The 12,544-nt window shown below is 40.9% G+C and overlaps 1 protein-coding gene across 7 annotated transcripts in view; it reads left to right on the forward strand.

The window, feature by feature from the left end:
• The window catches only part of TMEM45A (transmembrane protein 45A), an 85,183-nt gene that overhangs the window by 16,069 nt on the left and 56,570 nt on the right, over positions 1–12,544 (forward strand). The window contains exon 1 of one of the 7 annotated variants that reach the window (XM_045503860.2): positions 6,179–6,246. The exons of the other annotated variants lie outside the window; for them this stretch is intronic. The gene's annotated coding sequence lies outside the window, so the exon portion shown is untranslated. Of the gene's footprint in view, positions 1–6,178; positions 6,247–12,544 lie in introns of those variants that run through there. 7 annotated transcript variants of the gene reach the window in all.

The raw sequence follows: 12,544 nt of genomic DNA on the forward strand, positions 1-12,544 counted from the left end.
CAGGGCCAGATTTATTCTTTTGCCTGAAATAACCAAAAATATATGAAACAATATATGGTTTTTGAAACACTGGCCATCGGAAAATGGAGGGCCATGATCTGTAGGAGACAAAAGAGGTGAGCACTAGGCGCGCTCCAGCTGGCTGCCTAAGAGAATTTCCAGGCTGATGCAGGGAGTGACCCAGGTGTAACTCGCACTCCCTGAGTTAAAGAGGTGGTGCTACAGAGCCCCGGGAAACCAAGGTAACTAGAGTTCATAGGACAGAGCTCCAGAAATAGAGGTGGGGGGCAGGGAGGGAGAGAGAGAGAAAGAGAGAGAGAAAGAGAGAGAGAGAGTGAGGAACTGTAGGAGTCTGCAGGGAGGGGGCAGGGATGGCGGAGTGGAACAGGAAGTGGTGGAGAACAGTCTCTGCACCCACAGAGGTCAGGGGATATTGCCTGTTTCTGCCAGCCAGTCTGGAAAACTCATAATTCACGGAATATTGGGTAGCACAGTTGGGAAGGTCTTGCCTCAGTAGTGGGGAATAATTAGCCCTGCACTGAGTGTGACTCCAGACGTACCTACAAATCATAAAAAAGCAGCACCTGAAAGGATCAAGCTGCTTCCAAGTCACTTACTCATCCTGCAAGAGAGAGCAAGAATATTTATAGATATAAAAAATATCCAACACCCAACAAGGTAAAATTCTCAATGTCTAGCATCCCAAAATTGTAACATAGTTGTATTTAAAGTGGAAATAAATCCCTGACTGTCCTGGCGGGGGACTTCCATACACATTTTTGTACCATTAAAAAGTCAAACAGTCAAGGCTTTCAGTGTAACATTTTGTACATAACAAGCCAGAGTCTGCCAGACCATGGTCTGTGTTGGTATTTACCTTGGCTTCTAAGCTAGCAGCTCCTTTTTGATGTCTGTTATTGTTTTTTTGAACACTTTTCCTGTGTTTGATAATGCCAGCCTGCCCTTTGAATTACGGAAAGGCAAACTCAGCTGAGAGTAGTATTTCAAGTGCATCATGCATCCTAAGAGTTGGAGCTGGGAGTAGGAGTAATAGGTGGGGGGTGAGTTGAGGCTGATTTTCTGAGGCTGATGGATGACTCAAAATCAAATCCCTTAGAAAGAGTAAGGGCCAGTCTTAGTAATTAAGATCTGCTGACAGGTCTAAGGGGTGGGCTAGGCCAGGGTCTAGAACCAGAAGCCTTTAAAACTCAACAGGATTGTACAGGAAGTGAAGTCACCAAGGTCGTGCTGGTTCCAGCCAAGGCTGAAGAGTTGGAGTTGACTTCACTGCTCCAGGTTTGAGGTTGGGTCAGAGAGGTTGCTCTAGGGTCCTGCATGAGCTTAATGCTCTGGAGGTCTATAACTGAGCTCCAGGCTTTAAGCCTGGGCTATCTATTCTCCTCTGAGCGTTAGGCAGTTTTCACTTTGATCACCGGGTGTGTTTCTCTGATTCACTACTGACCTGAAGTTCAGTCCAACACCCTGTCTTCTGGCTTTCTCTGCTTAGATACTTTACTGCTTGTACAAACCTGTTTTCTTCAGTTTGACTGATGCTAAGCATCTTGACCTCCTTTCCCATTCTGCCTGTGGCAGATATGTGGCTTTTCTTCAGACAGCTTACAAATCTCTTGGATGCTAGAAAACTATATGTTTCTTAAAACGTATCCTAGATCATGTCTTAGAAAAGCTTGTACGTGAAGATGATGGTAAGATATCACTAATATCATTTGACAGAAATTTTACTTTCTTTGAAGGATTGGGACTAAAGGATCAGTCTTTGAAAAAATTGGAAGTCAGTTTGTCTTTTAAAGGAGGGGTCTGAGAGTCACTTTTTCACCTAGAAAGGAGCCTTTTGATCAGAGGTCTTCAAAAACTTTACTTTTATTCCCAATGTTGACTGTACTATGGATTCGGTAACTACAGGTGGGACGCAGGGATGCATACTGGTCAGTATTCTCATGGATAACATGATGGTTCTCATGGCAAAAGCAATTCTCTTGCAGTCTATAATAACAAAACAACAACAACAACAACAACAACAATAACAGCAGCAGCAGCTCTAGATGGTAGATGGAATAAGTTTATCACTTTAATTTCCTTCAAATCAGTATTGATTGGAGGAGATTCTGTTCCTCTCTGGTGTTTTCCAATGAGAGAGATACATATGGACGAAATTAAGAAAGCATGCGTGAGGCTTTCTGCCTGTATCTGATGGACTCAGGACCACATTTTGTACTCCCGCATGTGTCTGGGGTCGTCACACTACTAGGAAGATGCAATGAAAGACAAAGATTATGATTTCTGGAGAGAAATGCACAGAAAAACTTGATAGAATTGAACTGTTGTTAATTGTGGTAAGCAAGGTTGGTTTTGCTTTTGGCATAATTTTAAATTATTTATTGTTGACGATAGTAATTAGTAAAAGAGGATAGGGAGAGTGGATGAAAGACTTCTCAGCCCTGAAGAGCAAGCAGTTACATTCTGATGGGCTTTCAGATGGGAGTTGATTTTTCCATAAGAGGAGCATCAGCTTGACAGCGTGAAACCCTTGAACGGGGCAGGAACCTTCTACTTTGCCTCAGTATCAGTCTCAGTCTCGCTTTCATCTCCCTGCTTTTGCCTCTGTCCTTGGCTCTCATTCCACTTTTCAAACCCATGATTGCTGTTCTGTCAGCAGTTTTCTCCAGATTTCACAGAGTTCAGAAGACATTGCACAGGATTCAGAAGAGGCTATGGTGAGATATTTTCTCTTCTCTTTTCTGTGGATCTTATTTTTTGGATTGGGAATAGAATTTATATGCCACTCTTGAGGTCCTTCTTCAAGATTTTCCTGAAATGAAGAGAACCCAATTTTTTCCCCTATTTCTCTCTCTCTCTATATATATATGTATACACACACATATATATATATTTTAAATTGACGTATAGTCGATTTACAGTGTTGTGTTAGTTTCAGGTATATAGCAAAGGGATTCAGTTATACAGATACATATATATATATATATATTCCTTTTCAGATTATTTTCCATTATAGGCTATTACAAGATACTGAATATAGTTCCCTATGCTATACAGTAGGTCCTTGTTGTTTATCTATTTTATATATAGTAGTTCAAATCTGCAAATCCCAAACTCCCAATTTATCCCCTCTCCTCCTCCCCACTTTGGTAGCCATAGTTTTATTTTCTATCTCTGTGAGTCTGTTTCTGTTTTGTAAATACATTCATTTGTGTCGTTTTTAAGATTCCACCTATATAAAAGGCATGGGAGTGACCTAAATTTCCTGTCTTGAAAGGAGTTTATAAAAGTTAGGAAGGGAAAGAGGTCCACTGAGGGGAGGTTTAGATTTTGAGGTATCTTGACACTGGCATGAAATTAGTTTTTGTGAAAACGAAAGATTGGGGCTCTCATCGAAAAGCACCCACTCCTACCCTCAGACAGCATGGTCCCATGTTTTGTAGAAAACAGTGTTGTCACTCACACTGAGCATAGTGAAGGCTTTGAATTTTCCTTTTGGTGCATTATCAGTCACTGATGGTGCTGAGTCATGAAGCACGTGGCCAGATTTGGGGATGGAGTCTTGTGCATGAGGGACTTCATAAGGCCTGAAAAGTGAATTTTCAGGAGCAGCTGCAGGCTCAAAGGGTTATCACCTCTCTTTCATTGTTTGGCACATCACCACTTTACTTCTCCAAATGGTATTTAGAAATAGCTTCTCCTTTACCATCCCCAAACCAGAATTCATCCTTTTGTCTTTTTCTTATCGGTGCAATTTGAGAAGCAATTCATTCAGGGCATTTCTGAACCCATGTTGAATAAAAGAGCAAGAATAAAGATGAATGAAATTTTTTTCTTGTGTTTTAAGTCCATTGGAGAAATGATGAGCAAGTTAGCTTCCATCAGCTGAGCATCTTCCTCTTACAGAAAGGGCCATGAGACTAGTGATTGGAGAAAGGAGTGGCTTACACGGCATCTTCTGCAGAAAGACTCTGGTTTAAATGAACTTCTCCCCGGCCTTCCTTTGGGCTCACCTCCACCTCTAGTCCACCTCATAATTAACTATGTTTCTAAAATTAATTTATTAGAGGGACAGTTTGATTCACAGGATGAGTGGATTTTGATTGGGGGTGGTGGAGGATGGAATGGGAAGGGCCTGCTGATTATTCCACTGCGGGCCTGAGCGACATGAAAAGGAAGGCCAGTTAAAAAGCAGAAAGAGAAAAAAGAAGGAACTGAGCCAGTCTTCTCAAAACTTTTGTTGGAAATCTGCTTGAAGACTAACTTACTCCCCTTAGCCATGGGATTGGGTCCTATTTTTTTGTAACTAGTTCTTCTAACATCCAACCATTTCCAAGTTGGTGACCCAAGAAGTCTCTTCCATCTTGATAGGGCAGAGAGATCTCTTCTCTAACCAACACTATAGAAAATCTTCTGCCACCAAGTACTCAGATTTCCTCCTGGGACCACCCCTGTAAGTTTGATCTTTCCAGATCAATCCTGTTGGTTAGGTGAATTGGGGCCAAGTCAATCCTAAATAAGTAAATACCAATTACAGGGGCAGAAAGCTTTTGAATCTCCCAGGGGAACAGACATGCTTGTGGAAATCCAGGTCAGGATGATATCAGATGGCGAAGATTACTCTTCTCCTCTCCAAGTTATACCAGCATGGAGTGACCCTTTATAGTCTCACTGAGCTTTCCAAGGGCCCAGGATGAACGATGCCAAAGAGCATCTAATTCCAGCATGGTTTCCCTCCAGGTCTCTCAACCACCAGAAGACAAATGCTTTATCTGCAGGGTCAGCTTCATGGTTGTGCAACCTCTGTGGTTACACAAGGCCCAGTTTTAGAAGGGAAGGCCCCCCCTTGGTTTAACATTCTACTGTCGCTGTTGTGAACTTCCCAACAACTTACAAACAAGGAACCCCACACTTTCATTTTGCCCTGAGCAATATGAATCATGTAGCTGGTCCTGCCTCTGTGCTGTCAGGGCCACTCAGGTGTAACAAGAGCGAGGAAATAAAATCAAGGGCCTGTTTTATCACCTTCCTCTGAGTTTATGTCTCCAGATGAGCACCTCATGAAACTGCCGCCCATGCTTTGATTTTAATTGATTTAGTGTTTAACCTCCTTTAATAGGAGGTTCTCAGAGGCCTCTTTCCCCCTTTTAGAACAATTTCCATACTGATTTAGAACCCTGAGTTAAAAGAGTGGTTCAGGTCTTGGCAAATGTGGTACTTCTGTCCTTTGAAAAGAAGCATTTTCTAAATCTCCTTGGCTGCTATTGTTTTATGGTACCCAGATAGCACCACCTCAATTTCATGGGTGCTTTTTATGCACTGTCCAGTATGCCTTATTTTTTTAAGCAAGAACTAAGAGATATTCCTATAGGTGGTGGGTCCAAATTCTGAAACCAGCAGCAAGGATTGTGATTATTCATTCCTGAGTTTCCTTTTTTAAAAATAATTCTTATTTATTGATGTGTAGTTGATTTACAATGTTAGTTTCATGTGCACAGCAAAGTGATTCAGTCATACCTATAGATATATATATATATAGATATATATATATATTTCAGATTCCTTTCCATTACAGCTCATTACAAGAAACTGAATATAGTTCTCTGTGCTATACAGTAGGTCCTTGGGTTTTCTTAATCTTCATAAGCACAGCTGTGCACAGGTGAGGGGTGCACACAGTAGCGTTTACCTACTCCAGTTGGGTGGCACTGGGCGTCTGAGTTGGTTGGCTGGGGAGAAGCAGGTGAGCCTCTTCTCTGTGGGAGCCTCCTGCTTTCACTTACACACTGGACCTCGAAGCCATCTGGTTGAACAATTTCATAGAAATGATTAATTAGGAGACAGACTCTGTGAAAGTGGGAATAAAAGAATGTTAAGTCCTCCTTGGAGACACACCTGCTGACAGTGGCTCTATAGTGCATCTTTGATTGCAAAAGACAGTGTCCTCTGGTAAGCTGCAATCATGCCCCGCAGGTTGACACTTAGACTTGTATGTCTGATGACATTAATTGCACAGTGGTTCTGCAAGTTGTGTGGAAATGGAGGTGACTGGTCTCAACCAGGGAGAGACGTGAGTGGGAGGGAGGAAAGAGATTTCTCTGAGGTTGTTGCAATGCTGCTGGTGGTTAAATATGCTTCTTTCTTGAGTGCTAAGCAGCATCTGCCAGGACTGTCAGATGCTGAGCAGCATATCTTTGATACTCACGAACCCTGATGGAGTAGGTAAAGGTAAAATTGTGTTAAATTTTAAGATTGTGTTTTCCTACTAGTTGCTTTCTGTGTGCATGTGGGTGTGGGTATGTGTGTAAATGGATGGAAAGGTGTTAGGTTGCAGCCTATTGATTTTTTTTTTATTCTGTTGGCAAATTTTCAACATTTACTAAGGAATGAAAGCTTCATTTAACCTTCTTATTTCTTAACAATCTTGCTTCAATTTTAAGGTGCTTGATCTACTGAGACCAAGAATGATGAATGACTAGAGAGGGAGAATTGGTTTGAAGTAGGAGAGAGGTTACTTCACCATTTCTAGAGTAACTTTTGGCATAGAAAGTGCAAGAAGTTTTCATTCGCATAGACCTAGTCTGACTCTACTGTGTAATTGTGACATTGTGCAAATCTTAATCTTTCTGAACTTCAGTTTCCTTGTTTGTAAAATTGGGATAATAACACCTGCTTCCCAGGGTGGTAAAGGATTTAATGAAATAATGTTAACAAAGAGTTTAGTGCAGTATCTGCCTCCCGGTAGAAGCTCAGTAGAAGCTGGTTACATTTAGTTTATCAACTCTCTCTCTAGAACCCTCTCCTAGCATTGGAGTCATGGCCTGCCATTCTCGACTCCCCTAATCATGAGTGTTTCCCCAGCCTGCTTATTGTAGGTTGTGGTTAATTGAGACAAAGCTAAGGCTAGCCTAGTTCTAATGATTCTGTGGACATTTCATTTCATTTCATTTTATGCAGTTAGATAGGCAGAATAGATGTGGGTAAGATATATGTCGTAAATGCTGAATTCTACTTCACTTGATTTGTAACATTTCCCCGCTCTGGGATCTTTTAAGAATTTGGCAGCTAAAGCATAAGTCCCGCCATCCACTCTTTCCATCCAGCCATCCATCCATTTATGCATCCAGCCATCCAACCAATGCTTATGTACTGAATCACTCACTATATGCCAAGCACAGTTCTTAGAGCCAGAGATAAAGCAGTAAAGAAAAATAGAAAAAGAAATCCACATTCATGGATCTTTTATGCTAGTGAGGGGAGATGCAATAAACAAAGTAAGTTGGTGAAGTTTGCAGTATATTAGAAAGGGATTTATTCTGGGGAAAGTAAAGCAAGAAAAGGGAATGGGGTGTTGAGACAGCTTGCAGTTTTCAATAGGTTGATCAGGGAGGGCCTCACTGAGAAAGTTTTGGAGCAAAGGCTTAGAGGAGATAAGAGGGAAGAGCATTTCAAGCAGGAGGAGCAGCAAGTGCCAAGGTTGGAAGGCAGAGGCAGGCCTGGTGTGCGAAGAGAAGGGAGGCCAGTGTGGCTGGTGGAGAGGATGTGGAGAGGGGGCTGGAGAAGTGACGGGGGCTAAATCACACAGGCTCTGAGTCTCTTGTGAAGACTTGGACCCAACCTACATTTCAGCAGGATAACACTGGCTCCTGTGTTGAGAATAATCCAAAAGGGTAAAAGTGGAAGCAGAGAGTCCAGTGAGACCATTGTAATAACCCAGGCCTGGACCAGAGTGGTCACAGGGGAGGTGGTGAGAAGTGGACAGGTCCTGAGCACATTTTGGAGGCAGAGCCAATAGGATTTTTCTAATGGATAGGCTGTGGGAAGTGAGAAAAAGGAAAGAGCCAAGGATGACTTTGAATCTTTTGGTGTGAGTGAAGATGAAGTTGTCACTGAGCAGGGAAAACCAGAACAGATCTGGCTGGGGATGTTGGCAGTTCTGTTTTGGACAGCTTTGAATTTGGGATGTGTGTTAGACATCTGAGTGGAGATGCTGAGTGGGAAGTTGGATAAAGGAGCCTAGAGTTCAAGGGGGAAGTTTAGCCTAAGATGAAAATCTGGGAGGAGTGGACATGTGGTATACTATTTACTGCTGTGAAACAGGATGGGACCTCCCCATACTGAAGGTAGAGCAAAAAGAAAAGAGTTCTAAAAACTGAGCCGTTGGACATTCTAATTTTAAGAATCTGCAAGATTAGGAGAAAGCAGAAAAGAAGGAAGGACCAATGAAGAGGAAGAATAAGGGAAGAATATTTTCCAGGGAGGTGGCAGTGATCATCTCTGTGAAATTCTGCTAGTGGCTCAAGGAAGATGAGGACAAAATTGGCTACTGAATTTAGCAACATGAGGATCTTTGGTGACCTTGACAAGAGAACTAGAATCAAGTAGGACTGGTAAAGAAGGGACAGATTGAGGCGGACAACGGTGAAGTTAGAGACCATCAAATTGCTGCCAATCTTTCCCCACTCTGTATCCAGAAGAACCAAGCCCCTCAACTTCCCAATTTGCTTATTCGTCTTTATTTTATGTTGCCAACTCTATTAATTTTTGTAGACAATCTGAAATTCTCTTGGAATGGGCTGGCAAGCAGGCGAGGTGGGGTGCTCTCCCGGATAGGTTTGTCTCCAGCCTCTTTTGGGGTACAGGGCTTGTTATTACTTCCCCTCATGTCTGGTGGTAGAAATGTGGCTGCATGCCTGGTCCTGAGTCGGGGTGCGTCCAGGCTAAGCTGTGCACACTGCCTTACACGGGAGGCACAGGGCCTTCCAGGAGGATGCGTCTAGATCACTCGGGGCTTGATCGTCGCGGCAGGTTGGAGCTTGTTCTCATTGCCTCTTGGTGAGGCCCTGGGAGAAACCTGTTTTCATACATGTCTTGTTAAAGGTGCTGAGAAGAGCAAATAGAACTCTTAATTTGGGATAAACTAGAGGGATTTCAGAGGAGAGCTACAAAGTGAGCAACATGATTGGGGAAAGGACAAAAAAAAAATCAAGTGGCGTGAGAACGCCTCTCAGCTGAGGCAGTTGTCCTTCAGGGCTATGAAGATTCCTGTAGGCCCGCAAAGGCTGACCTGCATTTTACAAGTAACTGTGGAATTTAGCAGGTGTTTCAAGGAGGCTCTTTCCTGGGCCAGGGCCAGAAAATGACTCAGCTGCTTTGGAAATAGTTGGCTTTTGTTGAGGCACCAAGGGAGCTCCCCTTCAGGGTGCTGGACACAATTCCCAGTAAGCAGGAATATCTGCTAACTCCTCCACCTCCCTCCTGTTGATTCACTGAGGCCACACCATTTCTGGCTCATGAAAACAGGAACGAATCATTTGGGAACATGATTTTGGAGTTTTCCTTTAGGGCTGTGTTAAGATGCTAGCAGATGCCAGATACAGGATTAACTAGTGGTGCCCCTTTTTGCTGTCCCTGCTGGGTTCTGGAGAGTGATTCTTCCTGCTCTGCTGTTCTGTCTTGGAATGGGTTGACAAGCAGGCCAGGTGGGGTGCTCTCCCAGGTAGGTTCTGTCCTGCTCTGTCGTTTGGTCTTATCCATTGAGCATCTCCCTGCAATGCCTCTTTAAAGAACAGATTTTATTTTTTTGAGGAGTTTTAGGTTCACAGCAAAATTGAGAAGAAAGTACAGAGAGTTCCCATATATGCTCTCTTTCCATACTTGTATGGCCTTCCCTGCTATCTACCCCTCACTGCAGAGAGGTATGTTTTGATAAATCTACACTGACATATTATCACTCAGAGTTCATAGTTTACGTTACAGATCACTCCTGGTGGTGTACATTCTGTGGATTTTGGCAACTGTATAATGACATGTGTCTACCATTTTAGAATCATATGAGTAGTTTACTGCCCTAGAAATCTCCAGTGCTCTGCTGATTCAGCCCGCCCACTTTCCTAAGCCCTGGCAACCACTGATCTTTTCACCGTCTCTGTGATTTTGTCTTTTCTAATATGTCACATAATTGGAATCGTACAGTATGTAGTATTTTCAGATTGACTTCTTTCACTTAGTAATATGCATTTAAATTTCTTCCATGTCTCTTTGTGGCTTGATAGCACATTTCTTTTTATCACTGAATAATGTTCCATTATACGGATGTGTTACACTTTATCCATTCATCTACTGCAGGACATCTTGATTGTTTCCAAGTTTTGACAATTATGAATAAAGCTATTATAAACATCCATGTGCAAGTGTTTTTGTGGACAAATTTTCAACTCATTTTGGGTAAATACCAAGGGACATGATTGCTGGATCTTATAGTAAGAGTCTGATTAGTTTTTAAAGAAGCTGCCAGATGGTTTTGCAGAGTATCAATGCCATATTGCTTTCCTATCAGCAATGAATAGGAGTTCCTGTTGCCCTACGTCATGACCAGCACTTGGTATGTCAGCATTCCAGATATTAGCCATTCTAGTAGGTGTGTGGTGGTACCTTACTGTTACTTTAATTCACAGTTCCTTAATGTCATGACATTGGGCTTCTTTTCATATGCTTATTTGCCATCTGTATACCATCTTTGGTGAGGTGTCTGTTTAGGTCTTTGACCTACTTTTTTATTTGGTTGTTTGTTTTGTTTTGTTTTCCTTTCTTTTTTGTTGAGATAAAATTGACATATAACATTTTATTAGTTTTAGGTGTACAACATAATGATCTGATAAATGTATGTGCTGAAAAATGATTATCACAGTAAGTTTAGTTAACATCAATCACCACACAGTCACACATTTTTTGTATGTGTGCTGAGAGCTTTTAAGATCCACTCTCTTAGCAACTTTCAAATACACAATGTAGTATTATTAACTATAGTCACCACGCCGAACATTACATTCCCAGGTCTTATTTATAACCGGAAATTTGTACCTTTTGGTCACCTTTACTCATTTTATCCCACTTCTTACACCAGCCTAGGGCAACTGCTGATCTGCTGTCTGTATCTATGAGTTTGGGGTTTTTAAAATTCAACATATAATCAAGATCATATAGTATTTGTCTGTCTTTCTCTGACTTGTTTCTCTTAGCATGATACCCTCAAGGTCCACCCATGTTGTTGCATATGGCAGAATTTTCTTCTTTTTATGATTGAATAATATTCTGCTATATATATATGTATACCACATTTTAAAATTCACTTATCCATCATTGGACACTTAGGTTGTTTCCATGTCTTCACTGTTGCAAATAATGCTGCAGTGTACATGTGGGTGCAGATATCTTTTTGAGGTAGTGATTTTTGTTTCCTTTGGAGAAATACCCAGAAGTGAAATGACTGCATCACATGGTAGTTTTATTTTTAATTTTTAAAGAAACCTCCATACTGTTTCCTACCTACAGTGGCTGTACCAATTTATATTCCTCTCAACAGTGCACAAGGATTTCCGTACTTTACATCTTTACTAACACTTGTTATTTCTTGTCTTTTTGATAATAGCCATTCTAACAGATGTGAGGTGTTATCTCATTGTAGTTTTGATTTACAGTCCTCTGATGATTAGAGATGTTGAGTACCTTTTCATATACCTGTTGGCCTTTTTTATGTCTTCCTTGGGAAAAAAAAAACTGTTCTGTTCCTCTGCCCATTTTTAATTGGACTGCTAATTTTTTGCTATTGAATTGTGTAAGTTTTTAATATATTTTGGATGTTAACTCCTTATCAGATGTATGATTTGCAAATATTTTCTCCCATTCCATAGGTTGCCTTTTTATTCTGTTGATGATTTCATAGCTGTACAGAAATGTTTTAGTTTGATGTAGTGCCACTTACTTTTATATATTAATCTTGTATCTCAATATCTTGCTATAATTGCTAATTAGTTCTAGTTTTTGTTGATTCTTTTGAGTTTTCTACATAGAGGATCATGACATCTGAGAACAAAGACAGTTTTATTTCTTCCTTCCCAATGTATACCTTTTATTCCCATGTCTTGTCTTCTTGCGTTAACCAAGACTTCCAGTAAGTACAGTGTTGAAAAGGAGACGGAATATCTTTGCTTTTCCTGATCTTAGCAAGAAAGTTTCTGGTTTCTCACTATCAAATAAGATGTTAGCTATAGATTTTGGTAGATAGTCTTTATCAAGTTGAGGAAACTTCCTTCTACTCCTAGGTTGCTGAGAGATTATTATTATTATTATTATTATCATCATCATCATGAATGGGAGTTGGATTTTGTCAAATGCTATTTCTGCATATCTATTGATATGATCATGCAGTTTTTCTTTACCCTATTGTTGTGATGGACTACAGTAATTGATTATCAAATGTTGAACTAGCTTTGCACACCTGCGATAAATCCTACTTGCTTGTGATGTACAATTATTTTTATACATTGTTGAAGTTGATGTGCTAACATTTTGCTGAGAAGTTTTGTATCTCTGTTTATAAGATATATTGATCTGTATTTTTGCTTTTCTGTGATGTCTTTGTCACATTTTGGTGTTAAGATAATGTCGGCCTTAAAAAATAACTTAGGAAGTATTCCCTTGGCTTCTGTCTGAAGAGATTATTGATAATTGGTATAATTTCTTC

This window comes from Camelus bactrianus, chromosome 1 (assembly GCF_048773025.1).
Source record: "Camelus bactrianus isolate YW-2024 breed Bactrian camel chromosome 1, ASM4877302v1, whole genome shotgun sequence".
In the NCBI taxonomy this organism is placed as follows: domain Eukaryota; kingdom Metazoa; phylum Chordata; class Mammalia; order Artiodactyla; family Camelidae; genus Camelus; species Camelus bactrianus.